Here is a 23,736-nt window from a genome sequence, read left to right on the forward strand (position 1 = left end):
TGAGAGGTAAAATGACAAATCGAAAGGGACTTCTTCTAAAGTTTAAAACTCCTCAGGGATTGAATTGGCTCTGTCTAGCTGGCTACTACTGGCTTGAGTTTCTTCGTTTTTTGGCTTCCTTAGAATTCTGTCTGGGTCATCCACTATAGTTGCAGGGTTTGGATCTGGGTTGGCCCTAGTGTAGTGAATCTTTTTAGGAGCTAAAATTTTAAGTTTTAAACTATTTTTATGAAATTTTTTGAAAACTTACTTCGGGTAATAACCTTAAGGGGCTCAAGATTTGATTGAAGGTTTCCTTAAAGTTTTTATGAGACTAAGGATCAAAGTCCCTAGTATGGTCACCAGAAATGTTATCACTTTGATAATTCTTTTGAAGTAAAATGAAAGAAAAACCAAAGGTAACCACAAACCACTTTTGGAGATCAGGACCTAGCGTCCTTGATGCTTAGAGAGGGCTCTCTCTTTAAAATTTAACTTTGTTGTAGTTAAGATTCTTTTAGGCTAGTTATGATTGTTCAAGGGGTTTTTTATTTGTATCTGAGATTGGGTGGTGGGATCTGCTTAGGCAGATGGATAAAATGATGTCTTTTAGACCATTGGGCTATGGAGTCAAACAATAAGGAAGCAAAACTGGATTAACTCACTAAAGGGAATGTTCCAAGGGAAAGATAGCAGAGTGTTTTTCAGATCTTTGAGACAAAGGGGTGGAAGGGTTTCACTTCGGGTAATAACCTTAAGGGGCTCAAGATTTGATTGAAGGTTTCCTTAAAGTTTTATGAGACTAAGGATCAAAGTCCCTAGTATGGTCACCAGAAATGTTATCACTTTGATAATTCTTTTGAAGTAAAATGAAAGAAAAACCAAAGGTAACCACAAACCACTTTTGGAGATCAGGACCTAGCGTCCTTGATGCTTAGAGAGGGCTCTCTCTTTAAAATTTAACTTTGTTTTAGTTAAGATTCTTTTAGGCTAGTTATGATTGTTCAAGGGGTTTTTGATTTGTATCTGAGATTGGGTGGTGGGATCTGCTTAGGCAGATGGATAAAATGATGTCTTTTAGACCATTGGGCTATGGAGTCAAACAATAAGGAAGCAAAACTGGATTAACTCACTAAAGGGAATGTTCCAAGGGAAAGATAGCAGAGTGTTTTTCAGATCTTTGAGACAGAGGGGTGGAAGGGTTTCACTTGGGGTGAGAGAGCAATTAAGGGTTCTCAGACCTGGTTAATGAATGAGGAATGCAAGAATAATCAAGATCAAAGGGAAATTAAGAATCCTTTAACCTGGATATTCAAGAAATCAATCTAAACCAAAGAGAAATTAAGAATTCTTTAATTTAGATATCATCAAAAAAAATTTAAATGTATAACTGTTAAGACAGAGTGTAATTAAACAAGTTCTGAAGTATTATTCCAGTTATAACATTTAGATTGAGAAACACATTAAAGATTATGAATAACTTTGAGAAAAATAACAATAACATATGAAAATACTTGTCTGAAATTTTCTCAACACATGAATCCTTGGAAATATCTAATCTTTATTTATCAATCCAGCTTGCTAGCTCAGCAAATGATACAATAACCTTCTAGGTCTTCTGATAAAAAAGTCTATAGAAATGTCTAATAGAATCCACCCTATATACTTCGAATTATGAATTATTTATACAAAAGTTTATTACAAAATATCTCAAATTGATTTGAGATTTAATATAGGGAAGAAAAATATCTTCTTGCAAAAAGATAGAGACAACTATTGAACTGCTTCATGTTGTCCCTTTTATTTTGGTACTGCTGGCTTTTATGGTTTGATTTTTAGCCCTTTATGCTGCTTTGTTGTTTGATCTTTCACACTGGAAGCTTCATTTACTTTAGCCTTTCATCTGATACACTTTGACACTGATACACTTTAACTCTGCTAATCTGTCTTCATCTTTTTACCTGGTTGTTTTACTTTTACTGTACATTAACCTTTTTACTGCATATTTCTTACACTAAATCAGTTAATTTCTCCCATGCTTTAGCATCAGATAATTGGATTTTTAGCATCCTCCTATATATTTCATCTACCTCGGTGTATTTGGCAAAAGTAGGCTTATTGATAAACAAGTGTTTTACCTCATGCTCGAGGAAAAATAAGTTTTCAAATGTCTGGTAGAGTACTTTTCCTATTGGTAATGCCTTGATTGATGATGTATTGACCTGTTCTTTTGCTAGCTCTCTGATTTTGTTGTTGTAATCTTGCTGTGCCATGAGCTTGTCATTTATCACTAAGGGACTGGATAACCCTTTCTCTCTCAAAATTTGAAACTTAGCCATAAATCTGTTAATGACTAGCTGCATATTCTGACACTTGTCCTCCAAGTTTAGCATTAAGTTTCTCTTGGAGAGGACCTTTCTCACCTCCAAAATTGTCTCTGTTCTGTCCTCTATTTCCTATTCCTGAAGATCATACTTATTCTTATTGTTAAGGAATTGGATGATTCTGGTAGCCTCTTCTGGCATTTCTCCTAATTCTTCTTTTACTCTTTGGATGGCCTCTATAACCATCTTTATTAAATCTATCTATTCAAAAATCACTTGAATATATGGCCAAATATCATTGACAGAGTCAATAATATTGGCCTATAGTATTTCCTTAGCCTGCTTAAGGGGTTCCTTTAATGTTAGCTCCTTCTCCATGGCTTTTAATCTCTCACTCATCCTGGCAACTTCTTGCACTTCTTCTTTGTGCATGATTTTAGCAAGCTTGTAATCAATTTCCAGGCTTGTCACCTTTTCTTTGAGCTTATTTATCTCTGTAGTCTGTATGGACATTTCTTCCATAGCTTTAACTAACTTTGCTGCTTCTTCACCTGATGTAACTGCTGCTAATGTAGACTTTGTGGAAACGAGTTGTGATGTGGCCATAGGAATTGTGGGAGCCAATGAGGCTACCAATGTGGAAGGAACAACCGTGGTAACTGCTGGGATGACATTCACTGAGGTAGTGGCAATATCAATTTGCTTTAATTGGATTAGGCTGTCCAATTCCTTCTTAATCTACCTTAACTTATCATTTAGTTTGAGGACTAAGTCCATCAACTCTTCATGCCTGGTTTGGTTTTCCAATACTTCTTATGTCTGGGGATGTTGCAGTTGAGGTATCTTCAATTTCTTTTTGAGTGTTGCAATGTCATCATTCTTTTTCTTGATCAGTTGTTCAATAGCTTTGATGTCTTTGGGATCATGTCCCAATTCAATCACTAATTCTTCCAAAGACTTGATTTTGGTGTCTTTGGCTTGTAAGGAGGACTTTTCCAACTAATGCTAGGCTGAAATGTTATTCAATGAATTCTGCAACTGATGGGTAGCTATGGATTTTCTTGTAAGAGTGGAGTAAATCATTTCTCTAGCCTGTTTGTGAAATTCAATTTGGTCAAATGGGATGAATATCCCTTTCCAATACCTCAAAATCGATCTTCTTGAAATTTGTTGATGTCCTTGGTTGTTGTACAGTTGGCTTTATGAAGGACATTTGCATCTTTCCTTCCTTGATGTCAAAAGCTAACATCAACCTAGTTTGATTTGTAGGTGTAAGTTTGAGATACTATGCATAAGACCGTGCATTTAGTTTCTCATTTCTCATTTTGATTTCTTTGAACCTGTCCTTAATGTCCTTGTCTTTATCAGCAGGCCTACTAAATGAGGAGACTTCTACACTGAGCTGCCTTTCCAACATTTGAGTTTGTGAAGTAGATGGCTCCTGTGTTTCCCTAGATGGATTTGTGCCCTTGCTCATGTCTAACTCAGTATTAGTTATTTCTACCGAGCCTTTTGTGTCTTCCTGTTATGAAATAGGATTGAGTCTTGGCCTTTTACTCTGGCTAGCTTCATATTGCACATTTGAAGTGTCCATACCTGAACTGGAGGCTCCCTCTATGTTCCTCTTGGGATCCTTTTCTTCATTCTGAGGATTCTGTAAAACAACATGGGTACTCATGGTTCCTTCTTGCTCTGGTACCTGCAGGAATGAGCTTTCATCAAGCTATCATACCTCCATATGAAACTGTTCTGAAACTTCATTTGCTGCAAAATTTGATCTGCTTCCTGCCTTGCTTCTCTAGCATTGCAAATGAAAGGGCCTAACTGATTTTTGACTTTGAATAGAGTTCTTTTCTTGGCTGATACAAAGTTGATCTAATTAGAGTTCATTATCTGCCTATAATACTCTAGAGAAAATAACCTCATTGGGAGGTATTTGGCAGTTTGTATGGGGCAAGCTGGCAACCATAGATTCTTATCTCAGTGTGGTTTTGGCAAAGGTACCAATCTCCCACCTTACTTTGCTTGGACAATTGGAGGAATCTTTTGATTTCTTGACTTATCTTGGGTGGAGGGCTTCCTGTCAGCATGGTCATGAATGGATGGACAAAAGATTCAATGGAGTTTGTGTAGGTGTATGGTGATGAATACTTGTGGAATAATGGTGTCCAAAATATGACAGACCTGGGCTGGCCTCTAGTATCTAGCTTTTGGATGGTGAAGGGAAATCTGTCTGACTGATAATACAAAAACATGTGGTATAGTACAAATGAGTACTTGAATACTCTTTCATTGTGCATTATGGTAAATTGTTCATGCATTCTTTTAGCTATGAACTAGGCATAATTGTACAAAGTAGCAGGAGGCTTTCCTGGGGTGAAAATGGACATGAAGGCTAGGATGAGCTCATCAACAAATTCATCTGTGGTATAGCCCAAAATACATGATATCATAGTCACAATATGCTTTCCCCTTTCAGAGGAAACGACAGAAACATATGGAAGGGCATCTTTAGGAATGTGTTGCTCTTCTACAATGAAAGCTTGGAATATTTGGGCTAGTCTAGATGGACTCAACTTGGTGTACAGGTCTAACAAATCCCCAATGGAGAGTGGGGTAAGGTTTGGACCTGGTTGGACTTGCAACATCTCATTGATTGACTCAGCTATAATGGTAAACAAGACTTTTTGGTGAGGCGAAATTATAGCTATCTGGCTGGGAATGTAACAGGCATGGCACATATGGAAAATCTCAGGAAAAATATGTACTTGTGGAAATTGGTATTTGGGAAAATTGGAGTCCCAAAGGCCAATGTCATCATATTGGTTCAGATATCTGTCTTTACTCAAATAATGAATTTTGAGAAGGACTTCATATGCACTTGTGTCTCTGATTTGAAAATCCCTATCCGCTAGGGGAAGGTGGTTAAGGTCCAAATGGGGAGTTGTGATAGGTCTGACATCCATGGCGATGGGGGAAGCCATAATTAAGTTCTTGTGGATTTGAATTAGGCAGTACTAGTTTATTCAGAGGTTTTGAAGGAAACTCGGAAACTTTCAGAAGGGTTTGGGTGTGCACTTCAAATTTAAAGTAATTTCAATTAATTTTACTTAATTAAAATACTTTTAAAGACTGAACATTTTCAAATTTGAAAGGGTGTCTGGTAATTTGTTTTCAAATACCTAGAATTTGGGTGAATTGACTTCAAATTAAGTGTTCTCGGCAACTGTAGGAGTTTGAATGGCTCTGGTACGGACTGAGATGTTGATTGGGCTCTCTGCAACTTCTTCAGGAGTCGAATTTGAGGTCAATTGGCAAATTTAGCATTGGCAGGGGTCGTAATGGTTTGTAGAGGTTTACACAGAAAATGAGCAAAAAAGGCGAAATAGGGCTTCTTTTCCTTTTTATTGAGCAACGATCACTTTTTGGCTGGTAATTCTCAAATGAACAGTGGGAGGTTTTTCAGGTTGAGTGGGGAGGCGGTTTCCCAAGCTATTGCACCGCTTTTATGGAGGAGGCGTATTTAGGAGGGGTCATCCGATTTATGCCAGCGATTGATGCGTAGCAGATGGGGGGGTCAGGGAAAACTACTTTATTGGGTGGGTAAAAGTTGGCCATTGGGTGAACCCGATATGGTTGTGGATCGTTGGATGTGGGCCTTGATGATCAGACGACAGTCGGGCAAGGGATGTGCGTGGATGATATGAGCATAGGTTTCAGGGGGCCCATGGCTTTAATCCTTGGTGGTTTGGGGTTATTTAGGATTTAATCATGGTATTAAATGATCGAGCGGGGTTTAATGATGGGATTACTTTAGCTTTACCGAGAAGCTGTAAATTAAGTTGGGAATATGGGATAAAGTATAGTTTATAACTAAACTAAGGGTTGGGGTATTATATAGGGGATTTAATTATATACGGGAAAAAGTATATTGGGAACTATAGTATTATGTTAAAAAATTAATATGAAATGAGTGGAGTGAACATACCCTTAAGCATAAATGTAATATTTGCGCACTTTATTCACATACACTTCATACTTAGGATAAAATATTTTTGTGGGTATTTTGAATGAAATGGAATTCAACATGGGGTTGTTTACTTTTCATGGGAAAATGAAGTTTAACCTTCGGAGAAGGGGTTTTATTAGGGTCATGAAGGGACATGAATTTTATGATGGGAATTCTAACACTTTATATCCATAAGTCATTAAGCCGAGGGTCTGGTCCCACCAAAAGTCAGAGAAATTCTCTGAGCCTTTATGACTTGAAGGATATTTAGTACTAGAACTTACTTGTGAATGGGGAAATTAGTAAATAAAGGGATGAAATGAATGAGGGGGAGTTAATTAAATCAAGTCGTAAACCATTGTTTTTTCTTTGTTAACTGCTCATGCACATTAAAAGATATGGTCAAGTATGATAAATGTGCTTTTATCCAATCAACTTTATACTTCAACAGCCTTTCTTCTACTTACCCATTACTTACCCTAACATTTTTTCTTCATTTTATTTGGGAGCATTTAGGCTAGCAGACCCTTATCATTCATTTTTCTTTTGAAATGTAAACTATCTAATTCTAACTTTATATCATCCAAGGGCTAAAATTAAACTGATGAGCTCCTTTTATTTTCTCTACCTATATAATGATCTGCCAAGATTAAACTGTTTGGTCAGATTTCATTCTCTAACTATAAACATAAAATTCAAAGCATGAGATAGTCCATATTAAGCAGTTTGACTACCATGGGTTGTGGCATGTATGACAAGCCGCACACAACCATTATTTAAAACAGTAAAGCAGTAAAATAGTAGTGGAATTTAGACTTGCACACTTTCATGATCTATTTTTGTTTTTTGGGGTTCATATATTTTTATTTTTTATCTTTTCTTATTCTTTTTGTCCTTTGATATTTCTTTTAGGACATACCCTCTTTACATTTTCTAATTTTTAATATGGAAAACATTTGCAGAAAGCAAAGGTATGTACAATATTACAAGGCTTAACCTTAGCCAATTCAAAATTATGAATCCTATCACTATAGGACTCTAACATGATGGAAAATAACGGTCATAGAGGGGTCGATGATACATATGTATATGTATGTATTTGTGCATATAGGCAAAGGTTGCATTTGAACGCAGAGCGCAGGGTCATGGAACGAAATCCCATCAATTGGGTCAACAACCATTAACCATTTTCCATGTGGCATTGGGAGGCTAGCTAGGGGGTATAGCCACATGGCCACCACAAGGATGAGACCATGATGTAGTGCTATCTAATTCACCAAAATTGTAATGGTCACATTCCTTGATATGAAGATCAGATTGAGGTAATTTTTTATATCACCAGAATCATCTTGATGAGATGAACGTGAGGGTGATGTCAAATTACTATTTAAGTGAGTTGCAGAGATGAAAAAATTTAGACCCCATTTCCATAACGACACCTTGGATCTTGGGTTAGTATAATAATTATCCTCCTTATAACTTGTGTTTTGGTGAGGATTTGGGGGGGTTGTTACACTTTTTAACCTTGACCTGCAATCCTCGAGGGCCCTGCCAAGCCAACCTTTCAACCAAGTAATACTCCACCCACCCGAGTTACAATGTTTAATAAAAATCTAATTTCCAATACTTTCTAATGTAATATTAAGTAAACCATTGTAACATGAAAATGTTAGTGATGAATAATTTCTATGCTTATTCAAAAAGCTCACAATAGATGTTCTTATACATAGAACCAAAGTATAGGAGAAGGAAGGAATGTATAAAAGATTATATATACTACTACAACTAATGACTCACAATTACATTAATCAACTATTGTTAATTTTTGGAATATTACATTCTCTTTTCCAATAGGTCAATTTCTTGACTTTATAATCTTAGACTGACCTGTAAAACTCAATTACTTGGTACATTTTCAGTGGGTTGATTTCTTGAGTTTATATTGATCTCTAAAATTCATTTCCTCATGAAAACAATGGAAAGTGATGGGTCAACTAGATGTGCAATTCCTAATTCAATGAGTGCATAGAAATATACCTAACATGTGGCAGGGTTATGGAGTGACACGTGGCGTATGGTAGCCACGTGGAGCTTGGTGCCATGTCACCGTGAGACTTATTCCTCGACATTATTTTGAAGTGTTATGTTGAAAATTGAGTGTAGCCAATGGGAGCTATGGCTTAACAAAAGATATGTGGTGCATGGGGTCTTCAATCAATTAGAACCTCTAACATATCACGTGCGTTCGTGGCATACTAAACAATACCCTTAATTTGACTACATATTGAAAAATACCTCTAAAAATCACATTATTTAACCCCCTACCAATCATTAGAGAAATTTTGAGGTCTAAAATAGGCCTCCTAAGGAATATTATAAAATAATATGTGGAAATAATAAAATAATATTAGATTACATCATCAAATTTTAGAGGGAAAAAAGAAAAAAACTACTTTTTTTAGCTCATATCTTCAACCTATCTCCTTATGATTTTACTCAAATTTCAAGCTGGAGCACTCATCACGTTTTTCATATATTTTTCATTTTTTGTGTAATAGGGTCCATCGAAAGTATGCAACATGGGTACTCCTTGGATGAGGAATTAAATTTCACATCCAATGAGTGCTCCATGTCAAAATTTGAGTGAAACAGTAAGGAGTTAAGTTAAAAATAAGAGTTGAATTTTTTATTTTTTATTTTATTTTTTAATCTTTCTGATTTTTAACTCTAAAAATGGTGAATCATCCCTCATGGTTGACATCATCATCTTGAATCCTATTAGTTCTTAAAAAGTTGATTTTGGTTGTACATTTTTGTTTTGAGGCTCATTTTTGACAATTTCTCTAATGACGAACCCAATACACCTCCCCAATTTAAAAAACCCCTACTTTCACTAGATATCATAGGTATCCATTTTTTCATTGACATTTTTTATACCCCTTTATATATATACATTTTTATTGAATTTGAACTCCTTTTTTTATACCTACCAATATAAAGACCCTTTACCCCTTATTATATGCTCAATACATCATGTCATTCTTTCCTCAATATATCTCCCCAATATGAACACTTGTGGTATGGTATTGCACCCCCAGTGAAGCCCCTGTGTCGGGACAGGGAATTTTACATTATATGACAAGAATGTTTAATTCCCACAACCATGTCTTGTGTAAACTATAGAATCTCCTGATAAAGGCACGGGGTGTAGTTGACGAGAGGTGGGAGATAGAAATCTTTATGGCATTTAACAAAGAGTTTAACGTCGCGCTGCATAAGTTTCATTAAGGGTGTTCTAGGGATTCCTGATGTGGCAGAAAAAGGTCCGGGACAATAATTTTATGTGAATTGTTGGGAAAGTTTTTGTTGCGTAACAGGGAAATTGCAAACTGTGCCTTTTCAATGTGGAGTGCGATGAGCGGATCATTGTCTCAATTGATTGATTGAGGAGTAGGTCACGAGGAATGCCACTTCACGACGTCAACTTTATCCTCACTTTGCCCAACCCTCTTCCAATCAACTTGAAATAAGTTTATTGTAATAAAGAGATTTCAATGGGAATCAATGCCAGCCAACACCATTGCTAAAAAGTTGCTAATATGCTTTATTTCACGATAAGAATAAACTTATTTTCTGAATTTTTTGCTACGCACAAATTCTAAACTTTTAAATGATACCAATGATGATGTCATGATAACATTTATTTAAGCAATATAACTACTAAAGAAACAAAGACTATGACAACTATCCAACTTGTTAGTATTTAATTTTGTGTTAACATATTTTAATTGAGACTATGCTACTATAGAACTATTCAACTTGTTCATATTTGATTATGTGTTAATAAATTTTAATTAAAATTTCCTATAATTTCTTTACACATAATATAGTTTTTACTAAAAATAATCAATTAACAACATATACATTAAATTCAAACAAATTCTCTCTATATAGATATAATTTTTATACATTTTAATATTTGATAAATCTAATCATTTAAATTTTATTTATAAAGAATGATTTCAATCACTAGTATGTTTATAATCAAACTACAATGACATCTTCTCTCGTGAAATTCGACTTAGTATCTTACGCAAGTGTAATGAGAATTTTATCTTACATCATTGTAAGTGTAATTATTACGATGCATTTTCATTTAAAAGTGTTGTTAATTGTAAAAAGTAAAGTTCTAGTACCTTTTTTATTGAAAAATAAAATGTAATATCTATGTATTGCAATTATTAAAAAAGGAGTAAAAATATATATATTTTCAAATGAATTGAAAATATAATAAAATAGAGAAAGATTAATAAATGAAATATATAACTAAATTAATTTATTTTTAAAACAATTCCAAAATAATAAAAAAATATATTTTCAAATGAATTGAAAATATAATAAAATAGAGAAATATTAATAAATGAAATATATAATTAAATTAATTTATTTTTGAAAACAACTCCAAAATAATATAATTTACAAAAACATAATTAAATTTTCAACTAAAATTATTTTAATATATTATCAATAATAATACAATACAATAATATATTCAAAGGATCAAATTTCTACAAAATAAATTAATAATGTATTTTATCTATTAATTTTTTATAAAATATACTATGGTTAATAGAATAATATCATAAAATACAATACAATATTGTATCTTAATTTTATTTTGCCAAATTTTCATTATGGCAATTGTTACAATTCATCGCTAATGTAACCAACATCCATTTTAATATCAATATCTTTAGTGTTTATGTCTGGATATGAAGCTTGCATAGCAATACCACACAACCCATCTGGTGCTTCAATGCCTCGTTGCATTTTAATATATCCTTCTCCCCATTCAGGTCTCCAAGAGTTCCTAACTATCTAGTAATTAACTCCCTCAGACGACTTGCCATATCAAGCGGCTATAAGTCCATGCTCAAGTTCAGTGCCGCATTGACTAGTAAATACCCCTTGCTTAACAAACACAATTTGGTTAGTTACACTTGCTAAATTATTCATCTCTTATTTATTCATTCTCAATGACAATATAAAGGATCATAACAACTTACCTCCGCATAAAATTGGAAATCTTCGCTGCTTGCTTTGATGGCTACAGAGACAAGTTGATGTGCTATTGCTTTTTTGAGAGCTCCTTCATCGTTAGCAGGGACATCTTCAAAGCCATCAACAACTGTAGCTGTTTCTTCTAATTCAATCTATGTCAAAACAAAACAAAATAAAATAATGACTCAATTGTTTTACAAATTAGATGATGTTATTATTATAAACATTATTATTATTAATAAGTAGAGCCTATATAATAATGCTTTGAGAATCAAATATGACTAGTTGTGAAAATCTACAATGATTAAGGATTGAACCATAATCAAAATGACAATTATTATTGAGATTATGTCGATCACATAGCTTATAATTTATGAAAGCCATGACATATATACTAGTTGGTTTGTGTAGGGTCTAGTCCCATGAAGTCATAGGTTCTCATGAGGAGGGATTGAGAGAAAGAATTCACTCTGGGGGATAAAAACTATCATAATCTTGAGGAGAACATCTTATAAATCGATGATTTATAAATGAATTCTAAATATGTCCTTTAGAAACCTACCATTAGTATTGTGGCACAATTGGAATAATAACACAATCCATGTGGTGACAAAGTACTATCTTGAGAATTAACATTAACATTGAAAAATGGAAGAGCTTTGATTCCACAGGCTATGATTCATGAGAACGTTCCTTTTTTTGGTTTTGTTTTTCAATTCGGTTCACGCTACCATGATTTGAGAAAATTTCATGGCTAAATTTAATGGTGAAATATTATTCAGGGTGGAAGTTAACCCACCCACATGAAATTTCTTCCATTAAAATATGGAGATGGAATCTGGATCTCCCACGTTTCCAGGGATCGTGAGGCACGTTATCCTTTCCAATGGTGTGTGCCCCACGAATACAAATGGAATCCTGGAAATCTTGAATTGTGAGATTGGTGGTTTCACAAGAAAGCTGTGCGAAAGGGCGGTTTGGCCGAACAACTGCGTCACTCCATCGCTCACTGCATCCATCATCACCAGCGCAGAAGGAAACGTAGAGAATGGCGACGGAAAAGTAGAGCATACCAATAAAATTTGTTTCCGTATGTACCAATAAAAGCCAGCGGATCATACCGACCCTTTGACACGACATGGCAGAACATCTGGGCTGACTGGGTGAAGACGAGGGTGTGTCGTGTCAGCGCTTGGACGGAACGATGAAGGTTGGCCCGGCCCAAGGCGCACGATCCATGAATTTTGAAGGTGTATCAGCAGCAGGTGGAAAAAGGTTATGTTCTGTAATTTTGATTTCGAGCTATGTACTTCCGTTGACCCCAGCCATATTAGAGCTTCATCTATATGAGAAAAGGGGGAGGGAAGGGCAGGCGAGTTGGAGAAGGATTCGTTGCCATCATGGGAGTCATGGGAGTTGGAGGAGGAGGTAATGAGTGGGACATGACGGAAGGAGATACCAAAGAGGTAGGATAGCTGACACAGAGACTAGCTAAAGTGACTAACTTACGCATTGGCCTCTGCAACCTTCAACTCGACAACATATTTAGCATGCTTTTGTTTCCATAAGTGCCTGATAAGTAAATTTCAGAGGGTCCATTTCCCATCTCCAAGGCGCCTACGTTCATCAACTTCAAGAGAAGCGACCTTATGACAATTGCTCTTTGGAATGTCAGGGTCATAAAGAGAAAATTCTCAACATAATTTATAGCCCGAGGAGGTTTCCCACAACCACAACCACGTCCTCCTCGCCTAACGCGTTCATGCTCACGAACCATGGTAGCTAGCCAAAGAGGGAAGAAGGGGAGTGTAGAGTTGCAGGGGGTATGGCCATTGTTCTCCAAGTGGGCATCGAAGAGTATGGCTCAATGAGAGACAAAGGCTCATTATGAAAAAACCGAGCGAGAGGGAGTTAGATAGCCAAAAGGAGCGCCACCAATGAGGGAGGGGAGTGCAGAATAAATTAGGCATGCTTGCTAAGTACTTGGAGATCATACAATGGATATGGTGCATTGAATTAAGCTTCATCGAGATCGATGGATCTGTGTGCCAAGAGGATGAATGGAAGGCTTCATATCACCACTTGTGATGTGTTTGCACAAGGGCGATAAATGTTATTAGGACAACCCTTGACAATTGCCACTTGCATCCGAGGGGTAACTCTAATATTTATTTTAATAAAGAAATATTTAATATAATTTAAAATATATGTCTCGGCTCAAATGAACCTCCAGCTAGAAGCCAAAGTCACCATGGAGGAGGTCAAAGCTGCTCTCTTTGCCATGGATCCTGATAAAGCTCTAGGACCTGACGGTTTCTCTGCCAGATTTCTTCAATTCTGCTGGCATATTGTGGGAAAAGATCTACTCAAAATGATTCAAAAATCGCAGGATTGCCAGAAAATAGGAGGAAGCACAAACTCCTCGTTCCTTGCTCTTATACCTAAGGAGAAGGGCGCCAATTCGTTTAACAGATTCCGCCCCATCTCTCTTTGCAATATAGGCTACAAACTGATCACCAAAATCATTGCTAGCAGGCTGAAACACATCCTTCCTAAAATCATCCCTGAGAATCAAGGGGGCTTCATCCATGGAAGACAGCTGGTGGATAACTTCATCCTAGTTCAAGAGGCAATCATCTCCAGTCACCAGCGCAAGGAAAGAGGTATGGTCATCAAACTCGATTTAGCAAATGCATTCGATCGTGTTAGGCATAGCTTTCGGTTGAATGTTTTAAAAAAAATTGGATTCGGAGAGAGATTTATAAAATGGATCCGGGCTTGTATCTTGGAGCCATGGATAGCCCCTTTAACCAATGGCAGAGCTGTAGGGTTCTTTAAAGCTACAAGAGGAATAAGGCAGGGCTGCCCCCTGTCTCCTCTGCTGTTTGTTATCCAAGCATCAGTTCTCAGCTTCCACTTAAACAAAAAAATGCAAGATCAGGAGATTCCAGGGATTTGCATTGCTAGAGGAGTCCAGAACATAAACCATGCCTTGTTTGCAGACGATACTCTGCTTCTCGGAGCCGCTTCAATCCACTCAGCCACCAGATTTAAAGAGGCTCTGGAGGAGTTTGGCACGATGTCAGGAAGTTGCCTTAATAAAGGAAAGTGTCACATATACAGCTGGAATACCCCTCCCCCTATGCTCATCTCCATTGCCAGATGCTTAGGATTTGCTGGCTCTACTGTATGGACCTCATTTAAGTATCTAGGAATGCCTATCTTCCTCAAACGTGCCTATAGCAGGGACTGGATACCTCAGCTGGAAAAATTCAAAGTCAAACTTCAGGCATGGGGCTATAATTGGTTAAATATTGTAGGCAAGGCAGTTCTAATCAAATCTGTCCTCAGTAGTCTCCCTTTATTCTAGTTCTCTGTGCTCCTAGCTCTCGTCGGCATCCTTCAAAAAATGGACCAGCACATTCGAAACTTCTTTTGGAAGGGAGGTAAGCAAAATGAGAGGAAATTCCCCCTGGTCAACTGGGAGACAGTCCTCAAACCTCAGATGGAGGGAGGCCTAAACTTCAAGAAGCTTCCCCTCCAAAATATCGCCATGGGAGCTAAGCTTCTTTGGAAAATCATAGCGCCCAAGCCTGGCTGGGCTCAGCTTGCGCTTTGGAGGAAATATTTCACTGGCGAAAGGTCAAGATGCCTGGACGGACCTCTTCCCCAAGGCACCTCTTCATTTGCCAGACTCTGCTCTAAAGCTGCCCCTCTGATTCGTTCCAAGGCTTATTGGATCCCTGGAAATGGGAAAAAAATCAACATTCTTTGAAGAAGCTGCGTGATTGGTTCTCAAATACAGGTAAACACACTCTCTGGGACATTTCCAAGTGGGAAGGGACGCGTTGGGTTGGCTGGAACTTCTTCGATACACCGACGGAATTTCTACAGGACGTCAGCCTTCTATGCGACTTGTTAATCGGTGCTGCCCCCTCACACATACGCAGGAGAGACAGAAGAGGTTGGGGCTCTTTGGCGGCGGGATACACTGTGTCGAGTGGCTACACGAGCCTTGCTACAATTCCGTATGTGCCCCCTGATCCAGCTCCGTGGAAAACAATTTGGGACATACCATCATTGCCCAAGATCGACATGTTCAATTGGTTGCTCTGCCACGGTAAAATACTCACCGACGAGAACCTGTAGAGGCGTGGCTTCAATGGTTCGTCGAGATGCTCGTTATGCAGAGAGAAGGCGGAGTGTGTCACCCATCTGATATTAAGCTGCAATTTTTCAGAGCAGGTTTGGAGAGCGCTGATGGAGCAATGGAATCCTAATTTCGTGCTGCCTGCCTCCATATCCGAACTCTTCACTAAGTGGCAGAATAGATATCCAGTACCCCCGCCTAAAAATAAAATGATAAAGGCCGCCTGGTCCTCTCTTCTTAAAATTTGTTGTTGGCAAATCTGGTTAGAGAGGAACAACAGAATATTCAGAAATACCCAGCATGATGTAAAAGTGGTAGTGACTAAAATAAAAACCCAACTAAAAGAATTCCTGGAGGATTTTAAAGACGATTCGAATCTCAGTCAACTTGACATTATTTGGGGGGTTTCTTTAAATCTTCAATTCTGCCAAGCCAACAGAAGCATTATCCCTGTTGAAGAATGGCAAGTAAGAGGCATAAATAAGGAAGAGTTTCGTGCCTCGATCTCCAATCATAAACTACATTCTCTCTTCTTCGATGGGGCAGCAAAAGGAAATCCTGGCAAGGCCGAGGCAGGAGGAACGGTTAATAGCACGGAAGGCACTCTGATTCACAGCTTTGCCTGGGGGCTGGGGTTCAATTCCAGCATCTAAGCGGAAGCATTGGCCCTGTATCAAGGTCTCAAACTGCTATTGAGCTTGGAAATCAAGGAGGCAATCATTCTAGGGGATTCTCAAGTGATCATAAAGCTCATGGTAACCAACACAGCCCCCAGGGACTTAAGATTAGCAAGGCAGATACAAAGAATTCGAAGCCTGGGAAAGCTGTTCCAAAATCTGAAATATTTCCATGTACTAAGAGAAAATAATAAAGAAGCAGATCGCGAAGCAAATAAGGCCGCACTTCTCTCCGCCGGGGCAATGATAAGGGACGAGATAGAAACTTGGGATCCAATACCATAATCACTTCAGCAGCTATGTTTTGTTGCCTGATTCTAAATCAGTTTATGTGCATTTTCAAGCTTGGACAAATTACAGAAATCAACTCCATTGTAGAGCCTAAAAAGAGCTGGAAGAGGAACACAAATTCAATACTTCAGGAGGTCGGTTCTATTTTGGATCTGGACAACTCCCTTTGTAATCAAAACTCTGGCAATTAGGCCAATCAGTTAATATAATCCATAACCGTTCTTGTGAATATATATATATATATATATATATATATATATATATATATATACATATATATATATATATATAATTTCTATATAAAATTAATAAAAATAATAATTATATATATTCAAAATCTAAATATGAAAAATATTATTATTTTAAATATGAGATTAAATAATATAAAATTAGTATAGATTCATGTTAATCTAGATTTATCAAATGTCAAGAAGGATCAAATTTTTTTAGTTGTAAACCTCTTAAATTAGAGTGAAAAACTTTAAAAAACATTTGCATTTCAAGGGATTCAATATCTATAGGCACTTGATAGATTTGAGGTTGAAATGGACTTATGTTCATTACATAACCCCTTTATTTTGAGCAAGACACTAATAAATTTGTTTTACTCAATATGACAATTGAAATATTTTATTTATGATTCACATTGTTTAGATTAAAATGTTTTTTTCTTAATAAACTCCCACTTACATTGAGAGGTAAAACATATATATCAATGAAATATAAACCCCTCTCTCTCTCTCTCTCTATATATATATATATATTGAAATATTTTACTCAATGTGCAAATTGAAAAATTTTGTTTTTTGATTTAACATTTTATTTTATGGTCATTACAATATTTCCCACATACTTAGAGGTAAAGGCTGTCTAGTTAAAATTCGATTTTATGAAATAACATGTAAATATGATAAAGATTAAAATTTTCTTTTAAAAGTTTTGTTTTTGTAATTTTTTTTTTTTTTTTTTTTTTAATTTCAAAATAATAAATTTGAAGCACTTAAATTTAAGTAGGAAGGACAATAATCAAATTTTTAGCTTTCTAACTAAATTTAATTAACTAAAAATTAATAAATAACAAATTTATTTGAATTTCAAATTTTATATATATATATATATATATATATATATATATATATATATATATATATATATATATATATATATACTATTCTTAATTTTGTATTTTAGTTTTGACTCTTCATTTTTTCTGTAAGTTGGATTTGTATTGCCTTCAGAAATCAAGTTACGTCATTGCTGGGCAAATTGGTAAAATTATTTACTAACCTCACTTTGCCACAATGGAAATCAAATATGTTGGCCAATATAAAAAGACACTAAGTTTCAACAAAATCAAGGAACAACAATTGATCATGGCCAAGCCATATAACAACGAGACAACATACTGCAAAAAAACATTGGATGACATCCAAGTCAATTATCCAAAGATGTCATTGGAGAAGGGTTTTTTACATTAGTATCAACTGGAACATAGGTCTTGAACTCATATTATATGTGTCTCTTTATGTGTGCTAAGCAAGCATCCATCCTTTCGAGAGATGATTGTTGTTTCCATTCGACCCTATGAATATCATTCAAGAAGGAGATTATGTCATTCATGTCCTCATGATTCTCCTTTAATACGCATCCTAACAGGGTCTTGAGCTTCCAGTGTAACATGATAGAGTGGATATACTGATTTCATCTTCCCCTAATATGACCAGGGTCAGGAAGTCGATGTGAAACCTCCTTCATTAGTTCTAAATCTAAGGAGGTCTGACGGTGTTAAGTAACATGATTCTCAAGCTGATTTATCTCCTCCCAAATGCTAGGAGAGGTTGTGGAATGATATATGTTAGTTTCTTCTTAGGCATGGGTATGGACACATGGTCGACCTTGTTGGCCACAACTGCTAACCCCTTTGTGGCTTCACATATGCTGACTTGACATTAAGGACTTCAAGCATAGTAATTTAGCACATGTCCAGGATCATATAACCCTCCAACACTTATTACGCCTATAGCAACCCCTAGTGTCAAACCCTACAGAGAAAAAACGTCCTAGAGAGTCGACCCTCCTGAAAACAACCCCAGGACCAGATAAGAAGCAACACCCAAGACTTTCACCCAACTTAGACAAATACTAAATAGGCATGCCTAGATAGAGGGATGTGGGGAAAAACCAACCCAACCAATAGGCGACCCGTAAACTTCAACTAAGAAAAACTTTGCAAGACTACAAAAAAACCAAAAGGGAAGATCACCACTAATGGTAGCAAACCCAGGCCGAAGCCCGCCAGTCTCAAAACACCATAATTCACTAAGATAAACCCAATAAAAATAACCACATAGAGCCAACACTAGACATAAACCAAGAAAAATAATGCAACGATCTAGGGATGAAGAATTACCCAAAAAAATCCACCTAGGAGTACCAAGACCCATTGACACCTTATCCTATGAAGTCGAGGATAAGAGTTGGAGATATCCTCTATGCAATACCTCCAACCATCCAGATTTTTGCCCTGTTTCGCATATACCGCATCAGTCTCTAAAGCAACATTGTCACATCCACCTCCCTGTTGATAGCCACCATCCTTAAACATCGAGAGTAAAAGGAAAGGGAGATATCTGAGAGTCGCAACCGCAACAACCTCTTCAACATGTGACTCTAAGTCTGGAAAAATTAAAAATCACCCCATTTTACTTGCAGACTTGAGAAACATATTGACATTAGCATCCGACCTAGATAGAGATATAATCCCACCAACAACTGGGGTAAAACACAATTAGGGCATAAAAGGCTTGCATTTTTCAGACTGGTGTAACAATGGAACTCGAATGGGTTCGCTATAACGCCAGGAGAAATAGAACTTTACATGCTTCATGCATAGTAGGGGGGTTGGCCACACAATCCCCCCTCTTAATTACCTTGGGAGTCAGTGATGTGGCAAGCGCCCATATCGACCTCCTTTTCTAGGTGGTCATGCACCCTGAGTGGGGATAATTTTTGATTCTTCATTTTGATTGAGAGGGATTTTAGTAATTTATTTACATTGATGTGGATGTTTTTTATTATGTGAAATTTAGAAGACTTTTTTGATACAATAATCTTTAAATTGAAATTCAGGAAATGGTATGAAAAATGTAATTCACTTTGATATTAAATTAAGCAAGAGGGAGAATGGTTAGATTAGGGTAACAACTTTAACTTAATAATATTAAGATTGTAGTGGGGTTTTTATTTAAAGAATTTTCATCTTCAAATTTAATGTAAAATTTTAACATGTATTTATTTTATTTTATAGAAATTAAAAGAAATGTTTTATCTTAAGTAATAGAAGAACAATTAAAAGATTTAATATTTCTTTATATTCAATTCATTCTGAATGATGGTGTCCAAATAATTGGGGTACACTAGTCTTTAGAGACTATTTTCCTTTTAACCAATGCAATACCAAGAAATAGGTGATGCTTTAAAAAAAAGGGTGATGCCTTCTATGTAAGGCACTAGCTCAATGAAAATATATAGTGTCTCATTCACATAAGAATATATGGTAAGATCCTCAATAGGGGTGTAATACATGCTTATTGGACCATTAGAGTAATAGTAGGATAGCAATGGTGCCCAATTAATACAATGTGAACTATGTCCACTATAAAATAAAGTTCTCCAAGTAATGTGGCCTCATAAAGAAAATTTAGTAGGTAGTTAGAATTTAGTTATGGTAGATATAAATAAGGATGGAGTCCTCATGTGATTATGTATAGGAATATTTTTATATTTGAATGTAGCTTATTGGGAGGTTGCCCCATCAAAAAGGCAAGTGAACAGTAGTTTATCCTTCCATTAAAGAATTGTTGTATGTTTTTTTCATACCTTAAGGATTTTCTAATCCAATGAAATAAATGTCATTTATCATTAGATATATTGTTTGCTATTCATGTTGAACATTAAAGAACACAACAAATGGTATCAATGCACTTTCTTGAATTAAGAGGAAGATTTTTCCTCCTTTTTGAAGATTTTCTTGGGGCAGTTTTTCCCTAGCTTGTGAACTAAATTGTAGTAAGGCCAATTCCATCACAATTCCATTTGAAGCAAAGTGACCATTCCATTTCTGTATTGGAGTTATAATAGCAACTGTGAGCAGTATCACGAAAATCACACCCATTTCAAATTGGGGCATAAAAACATTTGTATGAGTGCTTGCAGTGTGGTTATCTCTTTGTTTATGAACCTTATTGAAACAAGACTAATGCCACTTGAAGCATAATGGTTGTGCCATTTCCATATTGGTGTCATAATTAGACTTTTGAGAAGCATAACAAATGTTACACCAATTTCAATTTGGGGTCTCAAAACCCTTATAGATAGTTCTTGTGGTGACATTATCTCTTTATTTATTAACCAAGTCATAATGAGGATTGAGCCATTATATAACAACCCTGGTGAAACTTCATGTAATAAAAGTTAATAAAGGAAAAATAAGTCTGTGGTTAAGGGACACTTATTCCAAGCCGAATGTTGGGAAAAGATATCCTAGTGGGCATCACTAGATGTGTGTTTTGGCTAAGGAAAATTGGCAAAGGCTAAGGGAAAGGCATTAAAAGGCAAAAAGGCATTTTTGGCACATTTATTTATGAAAATAAAATAAATTAGGAGAAAAGTAAGGTGAAAGGTCACACATTGCATGTGAGGAGGAAAATGAAGGAAAATAATGGAAAATAAAAAAAATAGAGGCCTCATTAATAAAAAGGATTATGAGGATCAGTTGGTAACCTTTTGTCAGTTCACGTTTGGAGCTCTCTTATTAACCTCTCTCTCTTTCTCACAAACTCTTGGTCACTTAAGAGTTTTCTTGGAGCACTCTAGCTTTGGATCAAGGACAGAAAAGAAAGGAAAGGAAAGGAAAGGAAAGCAAGGAGAAAGGAAGGAAAAGAAGGATCAAGCAACTTCAGCCGGAATACTTGTAGATAACCTTTTGCATGTGTGATTTCCATTCATGGCTTGGCATGTTGGTGTCATTAGGGGAATTTTGAGGTTTAAAATGGACCTCCTAGGAAACATGTACAACCAAAATAAAATTTATAAGAACCAATAGGATTCAAGATGATGATATCAACCATAGGGATGCTTCACCATTTTTGGACTAAAAACGTAAAAAGATTAAAAAATAATAAAATAATAAAACTATTTTTTCAACTCGTATTTTCAACTTATCTCCCTAAGGTTTTACTCAAATTTCGAGCGGGAGTACTCGTTGGATGCAAAATTGAATTCCTCATCTAAGAAGTAACCATGTTGCATACTTTTGATGGACCTTGCTACATGAAAAATGAGAAATACATGAGAAACGTGACTGCAATCACATTTTTCATATATTTCTAATTTTTTGTGTAGTAGGGTCCATCGAAAGTATGCAACATGGGTACTCCTTGGATGAGGAATTGAACCGTGCATCCAACAAGTCTTCCCACTCGAAATTTGAGTAAACCCATAGGGGTATAAGCTGAAAATACAAATTGAATTTTTTTTTTTTTTTTTTTTTTTCCCTCTAAAATTTGATGATGTAATCTAATCTTATTTTATTATTTCCACTATTATTTTATAATTTCCTTAGGAAACCCATTTTAGACCTAAAAATTCCCCTAATTATGGTTCTCTTTCTGTCGGTGGCATGGTTTTGCCAGGTTATGACAGTGGTGTTCAGCCTAGCCTTGTCTTTTCCTAGATGCCATGGTATGTTGGGATGTTTATCTCAGTTTTGAGCATTGATTTGCCAGATGGATTTCAGAATCTGAGGTGGATGTTGACTCAAGGTTCGTTCCCAAAGGAATAGGAATTCCTTGATCGGTTTTGGCAGGATACACAGTAAATCCTGAGGGATAAGTCTTGGTTTAGGGCTTACTGATCCGGGTTTGGATTGTGGTAAAGCCTAAGAGAATGGTCTCAATTTAGGGCCTAGTGATCCAAGATTGGATTGCAGTAAACCCTGAGAGACAAGGAGATAGAAAATTCCTTAAGGATAGTGATGGATTTTAGATGGAATTCTAAGTTTGGCTTGGTTATGATCGGAGCACCAAGTTTGGTGTGAACACGGTTTGATGAGGGTGGAGGTGGTTTAACCTCTGGACTCCCTTGGTTGTTCTTGGATTGGTTGTTCTATGAGATCCCACATTCATACTTGGAATATGGAAGGGGGGTGACTGGCTGAAAGAGAGATTTGGTTCAACCATGTATATGGTTAGGTGGTACGTGGAAGTCCCGAACCTAGTCGAATTTACCTATGATTAATAAAAGCTAAGTTCTCTTACTTATGCACTTGTTTATATGTGGATTTAATGGATGTCATATCTCTGATATTTATATGGTTTTATGTTGGTTATAAGCATGGTTATATGACTATTTCATGTATTTACTTGTAATTGTTAAATGGATGGATGCAAGACCTAATTGATGTTATAACAATTCAATGGAGAAGGTGGTGGTTCTTTTGGTTATGTTTCATAAGTTCTTTCAATCATTCATGCTCTGTCTTGTATCCTAAAACCTGTAGGTTGCATTGATGCCAAGTGATTGAAAAAATGTTAGTCCAGGTTAGGGATGCTCAGGCCTAGTCCTGAGGTTGATTTTTGATTTGTTTATATTGTCATCATGTATTTTATGGATTCTGAAGGTTATAAAAAGTTCTGGGTAGAGGCCGGGATTCTGGGCTAGAAAAGTGGCTCAAATATCGGGGACGTTGGCATAGGTCTGCTGAAAAGATTCAAGGGACGTTAGCACATAGGTTTGTGAGAGAGACTTTGGCTTCTGGTCATTGTCTTGCCTATAACATATGAGCGACCAAGGGTTAAAAGTCTCAAATCATCAGTGGGACTCAGAGATAGTATGTCTGGGTGGCTGTCATGTCTTCTGAGGGTGTTGTTGCTGATGTGGAGGGGTTTGGTTAAGGTGTTTCGTCAATTCCATTTCCTTAAGGTTACCAAGGAAGTTGAATCCCTTATAGTAGCCTCTCTCATCACATGTTTACCTTGGTTGGTCGGTTACTTGGGTAGACCTGGGAGGAGGGGTTGTTATAGATTGGTATCAGAGTGTGGTTGCACTCTCCTTGGGTGAATGTGTTGGTCATGCATGCATGTCAGTTGCATGTGTGTCTCTTACACTTGCATTCCATATGCTTTTTGCATTGGATCATGATTGTAGTAAGGTTGTCATGAAGAACTTGATATGATTTTGTGTGAT

This window comes from Pinus tabuliformis, chromosome J (assembly GCF_031772625.1).
Source record: "Pinus tabuliformis cultivar Carrire ecotype Pingquan chromosome J, CPIR1, whole genome shotgun sequence".
NCBI classification, from domain to species: Eukaryota; Viridiplantae; Streptophyta; class Pinopsida; order Pinales; family Pinaceae; genus Pinus; species Pinus tabuliformis.